General features: G+C 53.7%; 1 protein-coding gene across 3 annotated transcripts in view; it reads right to left on the minus strand.

Moving 5' to 3' along the window:
* Positions 1–23411, minus strand: part of Chst15 (carbohydrate sulfotransferase 15) — a 71404-nt gene extending 47993 nt beyond the window's left edge. The window contains exon 1 of one of the 3 annotated variants that reach the window (XM_077105432.1): positions 23304–23411. The gene's annotated coding sequence lies outside the window, so the exon portion shown is untranslated. Of the gene's footprint in view, positions 1–21625; positions 21740–22545; positions 22820–23303 lie in introns of those variants that run through there. The other 2 variants (XM_077105431.1, XM_077105433.1) reach the window with 2 other exon arrangements.
* Between the last annotated feature and the right edge of the window lie 286 nt (positions 23412–23697).

Genomic DNA, 23697 nt, shown 5'->3' on the forward strand with positions numbered 1-23697 from the left:
AGGGTTCATCAACAAGGCCCAGGGCATCTGTATGAGATCCTGGTGAGGGACACTGGGAACAGAGGTCCGTCTGAGACCTGGCCTCCCCAGACAGGCAGCTTGTCCTGGCCAGAGCAGGACAAGTCCTGCTGAGAAGGGACACAGACTCCTAGTCCTCCTGAGAAGGGACACAGACTCCTCTCTCACTGCCTGATTAACCAGGATTTGTATGTTAGGTTGCACTAAATGTGGAATGAAAGAAGGGTAAAGAAGTCACTCCGAGAAGGGCATGCTCCTGGATCTAAGGCTCAGCTCTGTCCCCCACTAGCTGTAGGACTCTGGACTCGTGGCCCCTTCTCCTGCCTGAGGCATGTGGAAACAGTGACATGGCCCAGAGTGTTTTAGTAGCAAGGGACACAGGACAGTCAGGGGAGTGGTTTGTAAAGAGAAAAGATTGCCACAGATTTGAAGGTTTCTCTCTGGGGTGGGTACTGGCCACAGTGTTGGCCAAGAAAGTCCCTGGATGAAAAAGAAAAACCTGCTCCAGGAGTTTCAGAATAAAGCACCCTGTAGACCCAAGATTCCAGGCCCATCCTCGGCCTCCGTCCTTTGGGACTCTCTCCTAAGAGAAATGTTCAGAGGGGGTGTGACGTCAGGGAGGTCAGTGGCCCCACTCCCAGGGCCACTTTTGACCCTTAGGTTAAGACAGCATGCTCCGAGTGAGCCCATCCCAGGCTGCATTCAGAAGCCAGTAAGGTGGGCCGAAAGTTCGCCGACAGAGCCTGACGACACGCTGGCGTGCTCACTGGCAAGTCCCTGCCCACCACAGCCTCTGCAGGACGCCCCTGCCCCTCCAGACACAGGAGGCAGAGGCAGTAGCAGATATAAAACCCAATTCATTTCCCGGGGCCTCATTTCTGTTGCTTAGTATTGGGGGCTGCTTTCTACCCTCCTGGGTGGAGAATTAAGTTACATTTGGATTTCAAGGCAGAGCTCTCCCCCTGACCCAGGCTGGTTATGGCCCACTCCAGCGTCCCACCCAGTGTCTGGGCACAGCCCGGGTGAGACACGCCCCTCTCTCTCTTTTCTCTTCCTGGCTGTAAGCATTGGGCAACTGGGGTGAGTGGCAGAAGGACAGAGCTTGGACTTGGAGGATTAGTCCTCTTTGACCAAGTACCCATGGGCCAGCCAGCGCCCAAGGGACCCAACATGGGCAGCCTGGAGGCCCTCTGCACAGCCAGGTGGGTAGTCGGCCCCCAGCTCTACTCCCAGGTGAGGGACTTGGTGGGAGGCAGAGGCTCTCCTGCACCTCCTCCAATTCCCTGGTGGAATTCCAGCAGAGAACACTCACAGCACAGCCAGAAACAATGTGAGCCACGCACCTGAGAGGAACGTCCAGGAGAAGTCAACTTTCATGTGTTTATGCAGCCCAGTCTAGCCATGATTCAACATGTATCAACACAAAAGTTATCAATGAAAGTTTTACCTCTTTTCACATGAAGTTCTCAAAATCCAATATCTTACACTTACAGGCATCTCAATCTGGATACTAAACTTTCATCAGAAGTACCTGATCTGTATTTAGGTTTCATAAAACTTTGTCAGGAAAGGAGTTACACAACTCCTTTGTGCCCAAATTGCTCCAAACAGTCTTAAATCTTCCAATAACTGAATTGAGAATGTGTGTGTGTATATTTGTGTATATTAGATAGATAGATAGATAGATAGATAGATAGATAGATAGATAGATGAAGTTAAAATGTGAGACTCCACTTCCTTTGCTGTGCTCATCACATCTGAAGAGCTCCCCGGCCACATGTGGCTGGCATCTCAGGGAGGACGGTGCATGTACATGGCTTTTCCAGCATCACACAAGTTCTGTTGCTCAGGGGTGTGGGGTGCGAGAGCTCCTGCCACCCTCCCAGCAGAAGGCACTGGAAAGTCAGCTTCCCCAAGCTGATGTCAGCATCCCCTGAAGCACCTGCCCAGGCCTGCTGCCCCTGCAAGCAGAGGAAGGGCAGGTGGCGACAGCCCCAGGTGGGACAGTGCAGAGTGCTTTCTCTCTCCGTTTCCTATCTGTAACCAGGTGCCCATGTGGCTGTGCTCATAGCTGCTGTGGACTGCCAGACACTGAGTAAATGCCAACTACCTCTTCCCGCTCTGGACTGCTGGGCACACTGGACAGCCTTGGAGGCAGGAAAAGCACTCTCCCTACCGAGAACAGGGGAAGGGCCTGCTGGCCAAGCTGCTCAGAAGGGACTGTGCAGAAGAGGTCACTTCTGACCCGGGATTGATCTGCAAATCAAAAGCTTTCTTGCCGGAGCCGGAGCCGTGAAGCATGGTGACAGCTTCCTGCAACATCCTCTCAAGAGAAAGCTCCACAGGCCGGCCAGCCACGGTCACCGCAAGGATTGGCCTGGAGAATTTTCTTCAATGCAAAAGAGCACAGGGACCAAAGTGCTGCTTCTGGGCTCTTCTCAGAGCCCCATCCAAGGGTGGGCCACAGACTGGTTTTCAGGAAAATGTGACTAGGGTACCATGGGGACCTTCTGCGTACACACTCCCCAGTTTATCCACTCAGCAGCCGACCCTCGGGCTCTTCGCTTTGGCGAAGGATGAAGGGGAGTCCATCTCACCATTCATTTTCCCATCTCTTATTTCATCTCTCGGGAGAGTTCTGGGCTACTGCTGAGGACAGTGGCATGACCCCCGGGAAAGCTGGCAGTACCCGCTGAAGCTGGGCACTCCCACCGCAGACCATCCACTACTCCTGGGCCTGTGCCCAGCAGAAACACGTCCTGTGCTTCTCAAAAGACACAAGCTGGACGTCCCTTCAGACTGATTATAGAGCCCCCAAACTGGAATCACACAATATCTACCAGGAATCTAGCCTAGTGTCCACCATGAACTGGAGTCACACAGCGTCAGCTCTGAGAGTGAACAGGCAGCATCAGGGAGGAGCCTCACAAACGGGGGTTGAGCAAAGAAGCCACTGTGAAGGGACAGCCCACGGGGTTCCATGTCCATAAAGGCCGAAAAACAGAGGAACCCGCTAGACCAGGGCAGCCAGGAAGGGGGGATCCTGGGGCAGGGTGGGAAGTGCTTAGTAACAGAGGGACCAGGGGCTGAGGGCAGGGGAGGAGGAGGAAGGCTGGCCCCCTAGGGGCGGAGAGTGGTTGCTGAGACCAAGGAGAGGACTAGAGTGCCTGGTGCAGAGCCAGTCCCAGTGCAGCCCCTGCCCTGTTTAATTCCTGCACATCAAAGGGACAAGCCTGGGCAGGTCCTGGTGTGACTGAACACACTCTGGGGAAGCGGGGCTCTTGGGTGCTGTTTACACGCCTGATCTAGGTGCTGGCCGCACAGGTGACTTTGCCGGTGAAAACCCATCAAGCTGTACACATAGGATGGATACTCTATGCATATTTTATTGAAATTTAAAAACAGTCCAAAAGCAAAGAAAGGTAGATAGTGGTATTGAGTTTCGGCCATATAAGAAACAGAGAGACGGAGGGCCCATGTCAAGTTCACCCCAGATGATGGGCCAACACAGACAATGCACTCAGCCCTGCACCTTGACCATTAGGTGAGTGTTCTTCCCTTGGACCACCGCCCATTTCCTTTCAGAGGTGCCAAACCAAAGCTTCCTCTGTCCACATACTGTAAATCAGTCAGCAGAGCTCATAACTACTTGGGGCTTATTTTACGACCTCCAGTTGCCAGGCTTGATGGGTTTCCAGGGTTTCAATGGCTCCTCCATGGATTCCATCAGGAGGCCCCGCGCCCGCTCCACACGGCAGCCACCTGCAGGCAGGGCACACAAGGGCGGGAGAGGTCCCAGGTGAGGCTTTAAAGGGCTGTATTCTTTCGCACCTCTGTCCATAGGAGGCTTCCTCGGGATAGACAGGGGTGCAGTCCACAGCCGGCCCAGGCAGGCCTGCTGCACCCCACAGAGGGCGTCTGCCATCTCACTCCAGGATTCTCTGTCACTCTGCAGAGTCAGGGACCCCGGGGCCAGGAAGACACTGTTGCCATGGAAAGTTTCCAATCTGCAAGTTGCTTCCAGATAATTTCTTAAATTTCTCAAATTCTCCCCAAAAGAGAAAGAGAATGAGTCAATTCCTGGCGTCTAAATGTGGCTGAGGAGGCCCAGCTCCCGCGCACAGCAGTGGGCAGGGGCACTAAAAGTGACACGCCCTCAACTGCTGGGGGCACAACTGTGAGGGCAGTGAGGGGCAGTGCAAGGGATCCGCCAGCTCTAGAAATCAATCCAACATCCAGGAACAAGGTTTCTGGCACATTCTGAACCTCAACAAGAGAACCACAGGTCTGGGCGACTCCCGGTCTGTGAAATCTCCCTGAGGTTCCCCCGATCCACCTCTTAGATCTCACAGTGTCTGTGGGCTCTGCTCCGGGAGGCCTTCCAGTACCCACCACCCACCCCGTCGCTCCCTGGGTTCAGAGCCGCCTAGGTGCCCTGCACTCCACCCACCACGGCACACCTTCCACATCAACAGGACAAGCTCGCTTGCAGACCTGGTCCACCCCATGCCGCTCCTTGGTGGCATTCCTCACAACTGAAATGAGGCCATCACTGAACTCAGTGCTGCCACAGGGGCTCCCCCAGGCTCTGAGCTCCATGAGGGCGCAGCCAGGCAAGACAGCTCATCCTGCCTTCCACAGCCACCGCTATCTGGATCCCTGTCTGCACCCCTCTGTGGGTTAGGGTTCAGAGTAGGGGGCGCCAAGGCATCCCAAACACCTAGCTGTCTGTCAATGTTATTCTCTCCCCTCCCCAGTACCTCCCATAACAGAGAAAGAACAGAGCACAGCATTGGTGCAAATCCTCCAGCCACACGTTGGTCTAGCCTCCGCTCACTGGGTGACCTGCTACCAAGCTCTCTGGGCCCCTATCTGCCTCTCTTTAAACAGGTATCATGCAGCCTACCACTCAGGTTTGGAGAGACTGGCTGAGTTATGTAAAGCTCAGGACACTGCGACTCTAATAGGACAGTGTGCTTTTCTTCTGTCTTTACAGTTTCCTCCCATGTGAGGCCACTGTCCCAGAACGCCAACTCACAGGCCCTACTAGGAATCAGCCTCATTCATTCATTCATTAACAGACCCACTGACTTTGCAAGTTGGTTTCCATGATCAAGAAACAAGCAGGGTGACCTACGGTGCTCCCTGAAATCCTCGGCCCTCTCCAAGGGCTCCCCTCTTGGCAAAGAAGGGCAGAGGACCACGCAGAAGGCATCAAAGAGATGCAGCCGTGCTGGACACAGACCAAGTGTGAACAGGACAGATGGGATCCCTTCCCCTGTGTATTGCTGAAGTTTGGACCCCCCCCCCCCATAATACTCCTTACCCAATAGCCTTAAACTAGACTTATTATTCAAGTTGTCTCAGACTCCTACATCAGTCGGTAAAAGTATTATGGGGTTTCCGCCTCTTATTTTCTTTTTTCAAATAAAAACAAGGATTATGAATGTCTCGATAGGGAACATAAAAGATAAATAAAACCAGTGTTCTCTTGAGAATCCAGGTGCTCTACTTGTTATATACAGAATAAGTGAAGGGCCGGCTGAGCACTTCATGATAATGAGGACTGTCCCCCACAACCAGGTACAGTACAGGTTTGCCTCTCCCTGCACCACGGGGCCAGGTGGCCCCAGAACCACTGCTTCCTGCCCGGCTCGGGGTCCTGCCCTGCTCTCTCTCCAAAGCCAGGAGGTTTAAAGGATGGTTCCTTTTTTTCTTCCACTGTCACAGCCCCATTCAGACCCATCAACTTGTGACAATGAGGGCAGAGCACAGAGTCCTGGCTGCCTCAGAGCTCACATGTCCACTGGCCTCTGTACAAACTGAGGACAAAAGGAAGAAACCCTGGCGGCAGCTCACCAGTCCCCACGTGGCTGCTGTGGAGCAGCTGACCCAGGCAGCTCAACCTATGCGTTCTGAGTGAGCGTCCACCCCAGGTCCCACCCCCACCGCCCCAGCATAAAGGTAACTTTAACCTTCATTCAAGATCCCCAGTTCCTATTTAAAACCTGAAAAGTCTGGCCGTCCTTGGCTGGAAACGTCCCTCTCTGGCAGCCAGCCCTGGATGCTACTCTCGCCTTCTCCTGGCTTCCAAGAAGAAAAGGGCACCCACTGGGCTTGGGCAAGTCCAGGCTCCCCACACTGGGTGAGAACAAAGACTCAACACAAAGGAGTCGGTTCCTTCCAAGCTCTGCAGCCACTTGCCCCGGGGGAGAGATGCCCTGAGCTGGTCTTGCTTCATCTCTGAGATGCACTGTGCCCCTCTCCCGGCCTCCCCGACTTTGCAAGTTGGTTTCCATGATCAAGAAACAAGCAGGGTGACCTACAGTGGTCCCTGAAATCCTCGGCCCTCTCCAAGGGCTTCCCTCTCGGCAAAGAAGGGCGGAGGACCACGCAGAAGACATCAAAGAGATCAAGAGCTGAGCGGAGCCGGGCTTCCCCCTCTTGGGACTGAGACACACGTCAGCTGTGCTCAGCTCTGGATTGTCACTGACAGTCTTTTCTATTTTGCAGGGGAAAATCGCACGGCCTTGAGAGTCAGTCTCTCTCTCTCTCTCTCTCTCTCTCTCACACACACACACACACACACACACACACACACACACACAGTCTGGAAGAGTTTTGTATTCAGGTTTTCTCTTCTCAAAGCAGAACTGTCGAGACAGCAACTTTCAATAGAGAATTCTGATCCTGTCCATTCTGAACAGCCAGGAGGTCACTCGCTCCAGATTCCTGAACCTGAGAGCCAGGAGAAGCCCCAGCAGAGACCAGCAGAAGCACTGTATGGGTGGATTCAGCTCCACAAATACCTCCTGAGGGTGCACTTAGCCAGGTGTCCTGCCAGACTCCCAGGGCACGGAACAGGCAGGAGCAGCTGCCGCAGGCCCTGCCTTCAGAGGCTTCCAGTCCCTTCCCCAGGTGCTGTGCACCAAGTCACTCCAGGTCAGCATCAGGCAAGGTCCAGAGCCCGCTGCATGGGCATGGACCCTGCAGTCCCAAAGTGACAGCAGTCACACAGGGGGCCTCACACTCAGACCCTCCCTTACTTGGCTTAGTGCCCTGCTGTCCCCATTCTCAAAGTCTTACTTATTTTAAATAAAGGACTCACATTATCATGTTGCATTGGGTCCTGATAAGGTCATGGCCCGTCTCGGAGAGCCCAAAGGAGTGAAATAACCAGGACTAAAGGGAGAGAGAGAACACACCCAGGGTGTATGTTACAGCTGCAGAACAAATATTCTGAAACCGGGATCAGGCCTCGGGTTTCTGTCCCCCGTGGTGAGCAGGGACCTCCCCAGGAGCATTTCAGAATGAGAAACAGGAATCTTCCACTCCCAGCAAGCCCAGAGGAGGTTAGCGAATGCTGCTTCCGGGAGCCTGTTTATCATAACTCTGATCTCGAACAGCGTCTCCTCTAATGCAGCTCAGCCTGATGATCTAAAAACTGCGGGGGCCTCCTTGGATTTATCACGCTAATGTGATTACACATTCATCCCCAGGGTCCAGGCCATCTCACAGCACTCAAGCAAGGCCGTCGGGGAAATTTACGAGCCGAGGCTCTTTCGCAGCTCAGCCCCTATAAATGGGAAAACCTTTACCTTCGCAGAGTCCGCAACCTGAAGAGAAAATTAAGCCCTCCAGCCAGCGCCCTGCTCTGTTAGTTTTTACAACTCGTCCCCAAGCCTGCACAGTTTAAACGCCGTTTACAAACAAGCTTCCTCTTAACCTTCCTTGGTGGAGAATGCAAAATCAATTAGGTGTACACAGATATAGCCCTCGGTCCAATTCTGGGGGCCCCTCACAATCAATGCTGCCCGTGAGGCTGGCAGGGAGGGGCATGCACAGGTCCTCTACGTGGGACCAGCACCCTGGGCTCTGGAGCTAAGCATGTGGGTGCAGGGTACAGCAAGGATTTTGCGTCTTGAAGAGATCAGTTTGTAGTTGGTTTAATTAAAATACACCAGAGCACTATTCATTTGGAATTGAGGCTCCCATCAAATCTAATTAGGCTGCAAAAACCTCCCCAACCTTAAAAACACCTACAAGGTGTGGGGTAGAAACTTGGCTTGCATCTTAGAGCATCTCCAGCTCCATGGGTAAAAGCGTTTCACCAGGAAATCTGCACTGACAGGGAAGGGTTGTGGCAGATGTTCTCAGACAAGCCCCTTGCATCATAGATGGGACGACAGAGAAGCAGAAAAGTCAGGCAAGAAGGCCCAGGACACACAGCAGTCATGAGAACTAGAGCCAGAAGAGTGCAGGCCTGACCCAAGGAGGGAGCCCCATAAGGAAAGCACTGGTGGTCTCTGACTTCAGGCTGCCTCGGCTCAAGCCCTGACTCCACCACCAAGCTGCAGGAACTTGGGCAGGGTGGACCCAGTTTTGCTTCTGTAAAACAGATGTTAAGCCAGGAACACCTGTAATCCCAGCTGAGACGGGAGGATCATAAGTTCAAGGTCAGTCTGGCAACTGAGCAAGATCCTGTCTCATGAAAAGAAAAAGGGCTGAAGATGTAGCTCAGGGATGGAGTGCTTGCCCAGGAAGCTCAGGGTCCAGAATTCAATCCCCAGTACAAAAAAAAAAAAAAAAAAAGGAATGTTAATTGTATCCACCTCAAATGTTGCTGAGATCATTGAACAAAACAAAGTAGGTAAAGCCTAACTCACACTAAGTACTGGATACCCAAATTGGTTACTGTGATCAGAACCAAGTTGCTCAGGTCCTGTCCTATGTTGTACTACACCAAACTGCTGTCCTCCATCCCTCACCTCCAAGAATCTCTCACATCTAGGCAAGAAGGTTCTCGTGTGTGCACCAAATACAACAAAGCACCATGCAGCCCCATGAAATGCACAGAGCCCTGCTCTCCCAGTATTTGCTGGTCTGATGGAAACTGCAGCCGACTGCCAACTGGAAAGGACCCAGACAGAATCTAAAAGATAAACAATGCAGAGATTTATGAAATTCTCAAATGCTTCCAAACACCCATGGATCCCCAGATTTAATAAATTAGGAGACAATAGAGTATAGTCTGCAGCTTGGTTGATGGTACTGTGCCAGCATCAATTCCCGGCTGGGATGTCCTAGGAAGATGGCATTCCAGTGGCTGTCACTGACGACAAGGGCACACGGGAGCTCTGCACTATTCTTGCAGAGCTGTGAGTCTGAAATTATTTCAAAATAAAAAGTCAAAACAAAATTATGAGGTGGTGTTTTGGAGTGCTAAAAGATTAAGGGGACTCCCAGAGAGGTTTCACGTGGCAAAACAGTTTGGGGCAGTGGTGCAGCCTCACGGACTTGGGAGGAGATGCTAGGTGAACATCTGGAATGATTCTAAATCCAACTATTAGGAAAAAATTATTTCCTTTTATCTCTTGATTTATCTTCTGATTCTAAAACACAGGAAGATTTATGTTTTGTCCACAGCTTAAAAATTTAATTATAAACAACATAAAACAGAGCTGTGTATTATTGCTATTGACTACAGATAAACATTCATCAGGAAAACTAAGCAATGCTCCTGTACCCCCTAGGATGTCCAGAGAGGACTAGAGGGAGCTGTAGTGTATGGAAATAAGATAGGAACAGTCTGTTAAGGAGGTGCAGAACGTCAGCTTCCAGGATGCTCAAGGAGGGGGCCAAACTTCCATGGTTTCCTATGTGTAGTCCCCATCCAAAGGGTCTCCTCTCCTGGTGCCTGGATGTGGCACCATGCTGGGAAGGCTAATGTGGCATTTATGCGGGCTCAGGACATTCTGTCTGCAGTGTCCAGGTATAGACAGGGTCCAGAGCATCCTCCAGAGGTCCAGGAGGCCAGAGTGCTATCTCACGGAGACCACAGCTCCCAGGTGATTGCAGGACCTGGGCAGGGAAGGAGCCTGGGAGTCTGCTTCCAAGAAGGCAGAGGCTGACTGCAACATGGACCACCACCCGCAGGAGCCTCAAGAGGTTGAGGTCCTTGATGAAGACACCCAGAGGCAGCAAGGAGAGGAACAAGAATTTCCACCCAAGAAGGATCCAGGGCAGGTAAGTGATGCTCAAGGACGGGACCGACCAGCCAGGAGTTTCCTAGGTCAAGTCTCTCTCCAAAGGGTCCCGCCTCTGGGAACTGTGCTGCTTGAAACTGTCACCAAACTCAAGCTGGCAGCCTGTGTTCACCTCTGGGACTTCAATGCCTTTTTCAGTCCTATTTTGGGGTGTGTGGTTTCAGCTGCCCACCCCAAAATTTCCCCTTCAGGCTTGTGCCTTTGTAAAAATAGCTCCTGCTCACAAGTCAAACCCCACGAGAGAGGACAAGGGCGCCGGGGTTTCCTTTGTTTCTGGCTGTCCCTGTCTTCTGAAAGTGCAGCAGCTGCGGCCAGCCAGGCTCAGACAAGAGCCTTCACCCAGGGGAACAGTGAGATGGCAGAACTGCGATGACAACTCGGAGGGCGTAGAACAGAAGAGAATTGACCCACGGGTGCCACAATATAGTCTCTCCCAAACCCCAGCCATCGACGGGGAACCCCCTGGGGATCTCGGCTCTGCTGCTCCTCTGGCAGAGACTCAGTTGGTGGCACCTTTTCATGATCCAAGCCCACTTAATCAGCTGAGATGTCACCTGTTTGACGAGGTTGTCCCCAGCCCCCCCAGTCACATGCTTCCTCTCGTGGCATGCAGGACTCTCCGTTCCCCAGTATCTGTGACTTGTGCACCTTCTCTTCCCATGAGCACACAGTGTGATCCACCTCTGGGGATCCGAGGATGTGCAATTTGTTCCAAAGGGCTCCCTGGGAGTTCCAACGCAGCCCCTGACTGACAGCCGCGCGCTTCCTTCTTATTACACTAGGTGCCAACCAGAACTGACACTGACCCCTGAGGATCTTCTTGGGAGACAGGCTTTGATCCACCTTCCTCTTCCTCTTCCACCTTTCCCCAGGTGACACTGGCTGGCCCCTTGACATTGTCAAACTTCCTTTGACCCAGAGTCAGCCACATCTTCCTGGTGCCTCCCCTCCGCTCCGCAGCCTCGGGAGTGCACGCTGCTCCTCACCGTCACTCACGTGACTCCACGTCTCACCCAGCTGCTTTGTCACATCTCCATAGAGATGCCCCGGTCTGTGGGTTGGTGTCAGGGAGAACTCTGAACAGAGCAGGAAGCATCCACAGGGTGGCCTTTCAGGGTCCTTCTTCCCTCCCTGAGCTGGTCCATTAAGCCTTCCTTCCTCAAATCAAGGAGCACTTTATTCACCTTTTCCATTTCATCAGAGTTAGGCTTTTCCTTCCCAGACACCATCTTCCACCTCTCAGAGCACTTCTTAGGAACTTCCGCAAGACTGGCAGGGACCGGGTCTCTCTGCTGTGCGCTTCTCTGCACATCTGCCCCTCTAAGGAGTGACAGGACATCCTGCCTTCCGATTTCCTGTGGCCACGTCAGACGTGCTGTCTTGTACTGCAGTCTTGGGCACAGGGCACCATGTGTGGGCCAGCTCTCACCCCTCTCCTGCCAGCCACTTCCGAGAGGGCTGCACCTGAGCGCGTCTCCTGAGCCCAGAGCATCCATCTACCAACAGGTCACCTGCTAGTGAGGGCCGAGAGAGACCTGAAAACAAAGCACTTGGAAGGCTGGTCTGGGGACACAGCCAAGCCCCCAGGACTGTCGCCCCAGCTCCAGGAGGCGTCCAGCGTGGTCCCCATAGAGTTCTTCCAGTGCTTTTAGCCCAGCACAATTTTTTGAAAAACAACTTCATAATGTACCCTAGAGTCACCATCATAGCCCCTGGTTTATGGGCTTGGCCAGATCAGATAAAATTTCATTCTCTGAATTGGTTCCTAATTTAATTACTCCCCGGATAAGCGGTTGGCCTCCCATCGCTGCAGGGGACGAAGAACTAGAAGATGCTGGCGCCACAAGTTACAGTGCTTGTTGGCAGCTGGGGGCGGATGAGACACTCTCTGGCCTTTGTCAGGTCAGGGAAGGCTGACCAGTGGGCTGGGGCAGAGGGCCACCATCGGTCCCACCCTTGACCTGTGCTCTAGGTCTGTCAAGAAGCAGCCTGGGGGTTTTACTAAGAACTTGAGCAGAACCTTCAGAGTCACTCACTTATGACTCTAAAAGCCTGGCTAAGTGTGGTCTCTCTGGGCCTCAGTTTCCCCATCCATAAAAGGCCTTGGAGCTATGTTCATCTGAGGTGCTCCTAATTCTAAAACTCCAACTACTCAGTGTCTCAGCCAAGATCTTGATCCCCAGGTGGGAATCAAGAGTTTTCTAGGATCAGGGAAAGAGAAAGAAATCAAAGAATCTTATTATGAGAAGAAAGGAAAAACTTCTCAAAAATCATAACCCTAGAAACGGGAGCATGTTCATACAAACAAAGCCTCTACACAGATACTCCCCGCAGCCCCATGGATAAGAGCCAAAATGTGGAGACAAACACAAACATCTACTGCTAATGGACAGACGGATAAAGGAAACTGTGGTCTAGCCATATTGTGGAATATTATTTATTCCTCTTACAGCCTCTGTCATAAAAAGGGAGTGGAGTACACCTGTGCCACATGGATAACCAGCTTATCCAAGTAAAGTAAAAGAAACTGAGTCACAAAAGACCACATTCTACACGATTCTGTTCCCATGAAGGTCCAGCATGGAGGAACTGGGATTGGCAGAGGCTGTAAGGAGATCTGTGGTTGCCTGGGACTAGGGAGCAGGGGTGGAGGAATGAGGATTTGGGAGAGTATGAGCTAAACGATACAGGGTTTCTTTTTGAGCAGATGAAATGCTCTAAAATTGGCTGTGGTGATATAATGCACATCTCCATGAACATACAAAACCCATTGAATTGCAAGCTTTAAATGAGTCTATTGTCCAGCCCGTGAATCATATCTCAATAAAGCTGCTTAAGGAAGAACAGGTTGAACGGGCTTAGAAAGTCTCTTGTGTGATTTTTAAAGCAAATCAGAGGACAGTCTTGCTTTTATACAGAAACTAGCCAGTTCCACAGCTTCCTGGTGGATCCAAAGGTGGTTTTCAGCGGGCGGGTCTTCCTCCTATGAACCAAAAAATCACTGACTCAAAACTGGGCAGACTGGCATTTTTCTATTGATTTGTTTCAGTTTGAACAGCTGAGAGCAAATTTATTTTCTACCCACTCAGATGGCAACTGGAGGTACGTCTGCTTCGAATACATCATTTTTTATTCTGAGCTAAATGGTGCCCGAGGCAAAGGACCCATGGATGCCCAGAGGCCAACACACGAGCAAATGATCTTCTTGGCCTGAAAGACGCTTCTGGTGGGGAGATCACATCCACTCGCTCCTGCCCTCCTCCTCTGCATGGCCTCCCCCATCTCATTTCTCACCCAAACTGCTGTCGAGTCGGTATAAATAGCTTCTTAGAGTTAGGATGACACAAAATGTCAGGCTGATGCCATTCTCATGAATGGGCACGACATTTGTCCCCTCCAGCTCTTTCCTCGGACTTTCAGTATAATGCACTTGGTTACTGGCCCAGTGTGGCACTGGATGGGCCTTTCTGGAACATATGATCTTTATCAAAATCCGTGACAGACAATAAGGAGGGCCACACCATCGTTCCTCAGGTTAAAGGTAACCACAGGGAAGAAAATGACGTGTCCCCACGGTGAGCAACACCCAGAACACTCGGGAAGATGGCCCCCTTCCTCAGGCCCCACTTCCAGGCCCGTGTAATATGTCCTTCAGAGAAGGTGTGTCCACTGGACCAAACAGGAGCCGTTCCATGCTCGACAGTGGGCGGCCCGAGGTGACCCTCGAATTCAGATCTCATCATTCCTCTCCCCTTGGACCCTTACCCTGCTGCCCTTCCTCTTCTGAGTGGAGCTCAGCATCCTGGGACCCCAGCGAGAGAAAGGTTTGCAAGAAAAATGCTGGACACTTCTCTACTCAGGACACCATGATGGTCACAAGGTAGTGATGGGGAAGGAAAGATGGGATCCCTGGTCTTAAGTCACCAGCTTTCAGTGGGATGGAGAAGGAACTGTCCCCAACCAGGCAAAGGGACATGGGCAACTGGGAGGCAAGAACATTGGTGGCCCTTGGTTCTAGCTTCTGCTGGGGGCCAGAGCTAGGTGCAGGGGTCCTGGGGATCCCTTGCCAGGATCCTGGCTCTCATTTGCCCTTCAGTCTATGATGAGACGGAGGCTGCAGGTAGAGGGCCAGATCACCCCTCCCCAGTCAAGCCAGCTGAACTCCAGTGCCCCAGCCTTCTCCTTTGAACCTCTGGGCCAGAGGGTTTGGCTTTTGTTTCTATTTTTGCCCAGGCTGGTCTCAAACTCCTAGGATCAAGTGATCCTCCTGCCTCAGCCTCCCAAGTGTCTGGGGCTAAAGGTGCACACCGCCATGCCCCCACAGGACAGAGGGTTTTGAGGAATTCAGCAAATAGCACCCAAATATTCCACTTTGTATGCTGATTCCTTTGAACTGAGGCCACTTGGGGAAGAAGATGCAGGCTGAGGCTTTCTCTAAGCCCTTTATCTGCCTAAAGAGTATCCTCCAACAGAAACTCAATGCCATGAGCCCCCTCCCTGGCTGTCACCAGCAGGGAAGATTAACTGGGATCAGGAAAGCGGAGGCCAGAGGTTACACAGCACCCTGACACTCTAACCTATTCTTCTGAGGGCCTCTGGGGGGACCACTTGGATGACCTGAGAGACTTCATCTGCATAACAAGACAACCATTGTTCACCCTCCCACGACCTGTGGCCACCCCCAGAAGCCCCCGGACCCCCCTGTCACCCCCACTCTTCTTCCACTCTCCTATTCTGTGAGACTCTGTGTGTGTGTGTGATTGAATATGTTCTTTCTCCTGTTCATCAGTCTTATGTCAATGTAATGTGTGTCCTAGTCAAGGAACCCAGAAGGATGGAGGGAAGCCATTTTTCACCCAGCTATGGTTTCCAGCCAGGGCCTCGCAGAGAGTCTCAGGAATCCCATCCCAGTACAGGGCAGAGGGCAGATCCTGGTCTCCCACCCAGAGAGCAGGCAGACGGGCGCTAGCCTTTGACAGATCTGAGAATCTGACGAAGGAAGAGGCACACAGAGGCCCCCGCAGATCAACACTGGCCCGGCAGGGAGAACACCTCCTGGCCACAGAAAGCGCCCTGACACCTTCTCCTCCGCTTCTTCCAAGAGCAGCAGCAGCAGCTCTGAGAAGGAGCACAGAGGTCAGCCAGCGCAGCCAAGCCTCTCCTAGATGTCTAAGAAACCGGGCAGAGGAGTCACCTGAGGACCCCCAATCCCCTGCACTGGCGTGACTTAACACAGAAGGATCAGCATGGAGGCTGAGAAACACCCCCGCTCGCCCAGATTCCCAGGCACCCTGGAGACCCCTCATGTGCACAAAGCAAACATGGTTTGGTGTGTGTACATTTGGAAGTCTCTTTATATAAACAGGTTCACAAATCAGGAGAAAATAATCCTCTGTAGACCAATAGTCTGATTTGGGGTTTAGAAATTATGGTCACTAAAAATACATACCAGGACATACTTTGTATTTGTAATGCAAATATTTACATTCCAAACAAAGAAGCCTGGAGCATAAAGACAAGCTATTTAGACCAGCTATAAGAAATGCGAAGAGCCCCACCTCTGGCCCCAGTAGATGGCTCCTGTTCCTATTCTTGAAACACGAACCAAATTTCCACAGTATTTTTCCCTTAGACTCTCAAGACACAAAAAAGCTGTGGTTACTGCCTTTTAATAGCCCCAAAACCTGACGCCAGGAAGTCCAAGGTCATTACACTAGGCTCTGGCCTCCTCTAGAAGTTTAATGGCAAGTGTTAACTCTCCGTGCAGCTCCCACACCCAGGGCTCCTGTTTTCTGGGTACACCAGAGACTCTCCAGGAGAACCAGCCTTTGGAAGGACCATTTTTGATGGATGAGTCCAGTCAGTAAATGACACACTTGCACCTAGAAGTGGCCAGCTGTGCAAATACGAGGCGAGCTCGGACACCATCCTTGGTGCAGCGAGGTCCACCAGGCCAGGCGAGCAGGCTGCACCCAGGAAACGGGAACACAGTACCCTGTGGGACAGGCTCAGGGATGAAAGCTACAGCAGAGTGGAACTGCAGACGCCCAGGGAGGAAGGTCACCCTCGGAGCAAGGCAGCGATGCTGGGGTTCACAATGAGGGGACGGGGGACCCAAATGCAGCCAGGTCCAGGCCCAGCTGATCAGAGAACTCACTGCCAACACGGCCCAATCTAGCAGAAATGCAGGCCAGGTGGGGGGGGGGGGGAGGCCAAAGGGGCAGAAAAGGTTCCTGGGTGGCAGTCAGCCATTAGCTCCCTCCAGGTAAACTGTAATCAAGTTCGAATGCAGCCTTGAGGGCCACATAATCGGGATCGTTATCTGATTTGACTAATCCGTCCAGACTGCCAAGGAGAAACAATCTTCTTTAATTTAAAGCCAGATAATTTCCCACAGCAGATGAGGACACGGAGTTGACACACTGTGTACGCCCTGGCTGCCCTACCCACGGCACACCTGAGAGACGCCATTGATCAACCCGCGCCAGGGACCAGGCACTGGGCTCGGCACTTCTCAGCTTCCCGGCAGCGGGAGGGGGCTGACGGTGCAAACTCTCTAGGTGTCTATGCCTGGTGGTGTCTTCACCTTCCCAGGCATGGTGAGGGAGTTCCCCACTACAAGCAAGCCCTTCCCCTGCCGGTCGCCCAGTGGACAAAGGGGCCTACCCTGGAGAGACTGTGGGATCCAGCTGCTCCCACGGCTTCCATCAGGAGCCAACATCACACTGGATCTATCTCTGCCTGTCTTCCTCCTCAGCTGGCTCTCTGCAGGTTCAGAACTGGGCCAACACAGTGGGAGGATTTGGAGAGCTCCCCTGAACCCTTAAGCATACCATATCTAGTACTTAACCACCCCACCAAGTAGAGTTCATCCCATTTTATAGATGAGGAAACCAAAGCACAAGATGAAGCCACTTGTCCAGGATTAGACTCAAGCCCAAATCATGACCTAGGTGGCCCCTCTGAGTGCACACAGGATCCAACCCTGGTTAGAAGGACATCTGCCCCAAACCTTGCTGAAGGGAAATGCAAAATGCTGGCTGAGGGAAAGCGTGGAGAGGCTTGCAGGCATGACCAGAGGGCAGACAGGCTGCCATTCCCCTTTCAATGAGGGCGAGATTCACAGTGCACCTCCACTTCTCCATCTTTCCTTCTCTGAAACGCAGGTTCAGATCTCAGGGCAAAGGTGCCAGGGGCCCAGACCCACAGGGCAGCTACCTACAAGGACAAAAAAAAAAACCAGGACAGAGCTCCGTGCTGGCCCGTCTTCCTTCCTGGCAGCCACTCCACTATCTTTTTGAGCACAGGGAGCAAAATGGCCCAGCAGGCATACATTCCATTTCAAGAGAAAATGTTGGACCCCCAGGTTCCAACACAGTGTAGGAAAAGCATAATTGGGTCCACCTGCACCTAATTATTTGCCCATGTTGGGGTACTTTCCAGGCACCAGGAACGGGGCTGCCTGTTTCAATATTTTCACCACAAACACAATTCTGGAAAGTGTCCAAGTTTCCATTATAATGACACCTCTGCTTTTGAGGATCTGCCAGCCTTACTTTCCTCACAAACCTAAAAGGCCCAGCCCAGGATGAGATCTAGAAATGAAACACAGGTGTCAGGAGTGCCTGCCCTGGCCAGGAGGCCCAACACCCCCGCTCAGGACCCTTTGAAGCTTAGAGAGGGACTCAAGATATGACACCCAAGTGAGCCACGCCAGCACATCACCACGAAAAGCTGACTGCTCTCCTCTGCATCAAACAGGAGCACGGTCAGCCTAACCCCAGCCTCGGACAGCTTCTCATCTTTGCAGAGCTCCAAGGGATGTGGAGGAAAGGGGTGGTGCTCCTCTGTGTTTGCAGCAGCCATCTGCAGGGTGTGCACGTTTCCCTAGGCGTAGCCCTAGGCCAGGAGCACAGGGCGAGAGTCCCAGGTGAGGAGACAGCCCAGAAAGGTAAAGCAACCAGCCTGAGAACCCCAGCTGAATCCAAGGCAGCCCAAAAAAGGCAACAAGCAAAATTCTATGCTAGCCCAAACCAACGTCTGGCCTCATGCTTCTTGAGATAGAATATCTCTTTACCTCTCCTCCTGGATGTTGAGACGGGTCAGCTCTCCATCCCCTACGAGAGTTAGATACATAGACAGATAATTTGGCATGTAATTGGAAACTCGAAGACATTCTTCCATCCCTGGTTATGAGCTCCAGAGCTACAGAATACCACAAGAATCAATGTTTACTGAGCACTTATTGTATACCAGGTACTGTGTCAAGTACCTGGCAGGACTTCACTCTTTTATGGCACACCGGCATGAGAGCCAGAGGGTAGTGAAGCCGTCCCAGAGGACTCCAATCTCCAGGTTGCCAACTAGCTCCCACTTTCCCAAGGCCCCTCCAAGGCGCCTATAAGCAGCATTATATAATTCTGACTTGCACAAGTTCAGCCTCGCCCACTGAGCTGAGTGCTGTGCTACTGCGTGCTAAGTGCTGCCTCTCGGCCCCTGTGCACCTGCCCAGGGCTGCACTGAGGGGGAACACATAACCCTGCAGGTCGCTGCTGCAAACAGCAGCCACCCTGGGCTCCCTTTCCTCCATATTCCTTGGAATCCTGCAAAGATGAGAAACAGCTTTCCACTCCCACCTCTCCCCACCTCCCTGCTTGCTGATTCACGCCTGCCTTTTCCTTCTGGAGCCACGATCATTATTCTCCTCCCACCCATCCCCATTCCCACCTGCCTCTGCTGTCAGCCCTTGCTCCTTCCTCCTGCACCTCTGGAGGGCCACAGCAGCCTCACAGCCCTCTAAGCTTAGGAGGCAAGGGGATACACCCATGAGACCTGCCCAGCACAAGGCCAGCTGTGAACTTGAAGGGACACAGTTAGTGACTGCTATTATTATCAACCACCTTCCTTCTCCACTTTCATATTAAAGAAAAAAAATTCTATGCTGGTCCGAACCCACACAAGCCCTTTACCTCTCCTCCTGGATGTTGAGACTGGACATGCCATGTAGGGAGCCACCACGTTTCTGCCTCGTCGCGTCTGTGGGGACACAGGTCTACACATCCATACACATACTTTGTCCCTGGCACTTTGTTTTTAAAGGGAAGCCATCTCAGTAGTGAAATCAGACCCTAATACTTGAGAACAATAAAGAAGTACATCATGCAAGTCCAAACCCTGTCTGGTACTTAGCCAGCTGCAGGAACATGATCTCTTTATTCACTGCATGGGAACAAAGTTACCCTTTGAAGTAACAATATCCTACCTGAGCTCCCCAATTACAGAGCAGAGGGGAGAGGGGTTGCAAAGTTCTCACCACTGACTGAAAGAGTCACTTCTAAATCACAGTGCTAAAGACATGTCCCCTGGCTGATTGCTCAAAGGAATGACACTCTCAAGCCAACTATGACTTTTAAAAGTAGTTTCTTTTAGAAATTTAAGACAACTCTCTTCCATAAATGGCCTTCAGGAGGCACCTCTGCCATCCTGTGCCTGCTGAGGCCCTGAGGAAGGGAGGGGTCAGGAAGTATGGAGAAGAAGATGGTCAGCTCCCAACTACAGGGAGCATCAGTTCATCTGGGAGCAGTGCTGAGGGGGCAGGTCTAAGAGGGGGACCTGGACCTGGGGCTGGCCTTCTGTTATCAGCTGTGTGAACCTGGGCAAGTCGCTCTGCTGTTCTGAGCCTTCGCTCCTACGTGTGGCAAGGGAGACCCCTCCACTCAACCCACCTTCTCCCGAACCTTTCTGTGCTTTGTCCTTATCCTTCTTCTCAGCTTTGTCCCTCCAGGTCTAACTGCAACTCAGGGGCCACTCATCTGTCTGATGCTAAGTCCCCCATGGTGCTAAACAGGAAAGGTGCATACCCCAGGTGATGGTTATCCCATGCTGAATGCTCCCATGAATGCTGGGTCCCTTTTTATCTTATCCTCACAGTATCCTCCCCAGAAGTTCAACCATGAGATCCATGTGATGGAATGAAATTATATGAGAGGCTTTGTGCAGAGTCTTGCGGTCCACCCAATGGGGTTCGTGGATTAACTACTGAAGACCCGACATGCAGGCTTGCCCATGAACCCAATGGAGACCTCCCATCCCACCAGCCACCAGCATGACAGGCAGCCTTCAATTCTCAGTCACCTGGCCGGCGGGGGTGGGGGGGTGATTCCTCTGTCAAGTAGTGCGTCCTGCCTCTATACCATATGACACCCTCCTGATACATACACAGGGCCCAATGTCAAGCTCTAGACTCTGGGAAGGGCTCTCGCCCCTGCCCTTCTCCCATACTTCTTGAATTTGAGACCATATCTCAGTATGGAGGCCTGGGAATGGTACTGAAAATTGACAAGACCTGTAAACTCTGCTTTCTCCCAACTGGCTGGAGCTGAGTGGAGGGTGTCCCCTGTGAGCGGACATGCACTGGCCTGTTCAAGAAACCTCCCTGCCAGCCTTCTCCAGCCCCCTGAACCGTAGCTGCCTCAGCCCAATGATCTATAGATCCCCCTCATGCAGCCCCACTGTCCGGCTCTGGGGCTCAGTTGGGGTTATTTTCCTGCTTCTTCTCAAGTCACCAATAAGCAGAGTCTGCTTCCACCTGCCCGACCTTCCCTGAAACATCCCTTCTTCCCCAGGCAGGGCCTTCTCTCTCTCTCTCTCTCTCTCTCTCAGACATGGGGAACGCCAAGAGGCTCTTCTGACACCTCACCTTTAGGGGAGAAAGGTGTGGGTGGAAACAGCAGCCATGGTAACCATGCTAGATCTGGCCAGGACAGAGGTCCAGGGGTCACGTGCTTTAACCATCAAAGAAGAACAAGGCAGACCAGCCTCCCTACCATGATACCTTGAATGCCACTCGCTGGCCCCATCAGTCACTGCCCACAGGGAGAAGGACACCATTCAGTCTGCCTTAAGAGACCCCTGAAACTTCTGCCCCAGGAAGAGGGACGTTGGTGGGAGGGAAGACTGGCCCTGCAGCTCCTCCTCATGCTCACCTGTGGCCTGATAGAGAAAACAGGCTCCGTTTTCTCATCCAGGAGGTAAGGAAAAAAATTCCTCCCAGTTCTTCATCTGTTTGAGAGGAGAAAAACTTGTTTGGTAAAAAAAAAAAAAAAAAAACTACCTAATTAAAAGGCATTTTTATTTCATGCTATTTTGAACAAAATCCGATCTGTGTGCCTTCATGTATCAATCAAGAGATCCTGGTTGTGCTGCACTTGTGAACATCAGAAAGTGACCTGTTCTGAGAGGAAAGGTGCCTTATTTTCCACTGCTGTGGTGGTAGAAGGGGGGTTGAGAAAGCTCTGGGTGGAGAATGGTAAGGGAGGGTCCAAGAGAAACTTTGAGCGAATCTCTAGGCCTGTTTCCTCCTGGGCAACCTCAGGGTGGGCCTTTTCAGGTGGCTACCCTAAGCCAGAGCAGAGACCACACCATACAGGAATCATACTGATAAAGGGGCTGGGGGCAGCCAGCCCCCCCACCCACCCCCACCCCAAATGCTGTCCACAGGCTTTATCGAGATCTCCTGGAGCCACAACTTCATTCTGGAAAGCCCCATACCATTAACTTACCCACGGAGAACATGGCGACGAAGCCCAGCTGTTACGGGGAACTCGCACCCGTCGGGAGACCGGGAAGCCCCCCTCCCGCAGGCGCCGGTCCCAGCCCCCAGCCTCGCTACCTTCTTGGGCAACCGAGCCTTGGGCATCTACACCCGCTGTTCCAGCAACGCCAGCCTCTCCCCGGTAAGCAACGTGGGCACCCAGACAGCGACCCGGCAGTCAAACTGCGGTGCCTGGACCCAGGCGGCTCCGAATCCCAAACACCACACTCGCGCGCGCGTCGGCCAGTAGGTTCTCCCAGAGCGGGAGTCGGAAGGCGCTTCCCCAGCTCTCCATTCATTCCCGGGAAGGCCGGGCTCCCTCCACCTCGGCGCCTCCTCCGCGATCCCAGGAGCTCCGCCGGGTCCACTGCGCCACGACCCGCCACCAGGCACCCTCAGTCACCGCGTCCTCTCGCCCTGGCAGGCACAGCCCAACGGACTAGCTCTCCATCACAATTGTCAGCGTCGCCCCCGCGCCGGGGCCGCTGCCTTCCCGACTCGCCGCCTGCAGCCCCGGCTCCGAGCTGCCGCCCCACAGCGCGGCTCCGACCTCCTCGCTCGGTTCGCCGCGCCCAGACTGGCCGAGGAGGCGGAGAAGCGCCGGCTACTCCCGAGTCACGCCGCCTCCGGAGACGCTGCGGGGCGCGGGAAGAGAACCGGGGACGAAGGGCGGGGGCGGGGGGGAAAGGCGGGAGCAAAAGTTCAGGCCGCGCGGGGCTCAGATGCGCCCTCATCGTCTCCCAGGCCGGTCCTCGCGGTCCCCTCTCCCAGGAGTGTCGGCGCCAAACACCCTCCGCCTTCCCGCCCGGAGTGGCTGCAAGACGAGCAGAGATTCTGAAGGCGGCTCCGAGCCGGAGCTCCGAGAGAGAGTAGCCCACGCCTACCTACCTGCCCTGGGCCGCGCCGGGAAACTTCCCCGAAGTGTACTGGGAGCGGGATTGGGGGTGAGGAGCGCACGGCCGGGGGAATTCAGTCCCCGACACTATCCAGGGCGCGCTTGCACCGTGAAATCACTCTTCTGTCCGTCCGTCGGTCCTCTGCAAGTCCCAGACGGTGGCAGCGCAGGAGCGCCCCGATTCCTGCTCCTGGGGAGGGTGGTTCAGCCGGACAGCCGGCCAGTGCGTGCCCCGCAGCTTGCGCCCTCCACCAGCCTCCAGCTATACACAGCGCCACCACGCCACCGCCAGGTCCCCAGTCCCCTAGCTCCGGCCACATCCTCTCGGGGGTAGGGAGGGGGCGTGTGAGCCCCGGCGCAGCCAACAGGCAGCCCTTCCCGCAGGGTCCCCAAGCGCACTGGGCTCCCGGAGCGCGGCCAACACCAGTGGCGGGGAGACGCCTCCCGCTGGGGATCGCAGAAGCTTCGGGGAGGCCAGGCCAAGCGGCGCGGGGCCCAAATCTGCCTCGGCTCCGCGCGCTCGCAAGTTCATTGTCTGCCTGGGCCGCCGCCGCCTCCGCGCCGGGAGCGCCGAGGGGAGTGAGACTGCGCGCAGCCTCCGCCGCCCGGACTCCGAACGCCCAGTCCAGGCCGCCGCCGGCGCTGCCCAGCCCGAACCCGCAGAGGGGTGCCGGAGCCTTGAGCCCGAAGCCATACCTTCGCCCGCCGCTCCTGGCCGCCCCCACCCCGGCACCTAGCACCCAACTTGTACCTGAAAAGCCCGAGATCCTCCCGGAAGCCTCCTCTGCAGCTCCAGCTCCGCGGGAGCGCGCCCAGCACCGCGCTTGGAGCCCCGCATCCAGGGAGCGTCAACCTGACTCCCAGAGCGCAGGGAGGAAAAGTTTGGGAGTGACGTGCAGATGGCGAATGAAACATCCGAATAGAACCCTCCCCCCCGCCCCATGTCGCGCTGACACACATCAGCTCGAGTCTGGAATGTGAGATCAAGGCGTGTGCGCCAAGCGGTGGGTTTGGTCTCCGCCCCCTCCCCTTCCAAGTAAACACTGTTTGTGTGATGTGGTGGTTGCAAATAGCAAACCGAAAGTCTGGCAGGGACCCCCCGCCAGAGACATTTTTAAGGAACTTGGCGGTCTGGAGCCAGCCCA

The sequence above is a fragment of the Callospermophilus lateralis genome, chromosome 15, assembly GCF_048772815.1.
Source record: "Callospermophilus lateralis isolate mCalLat2 chromosome 15, mCalLat2.hap1, whole genome shotgun sequence".
NCBI lineage: Eukaryota > Metazoa > Chordata > Mammalia > Rodentia > Sciuridae > Callospermophilus > Callospermophilus lateralis.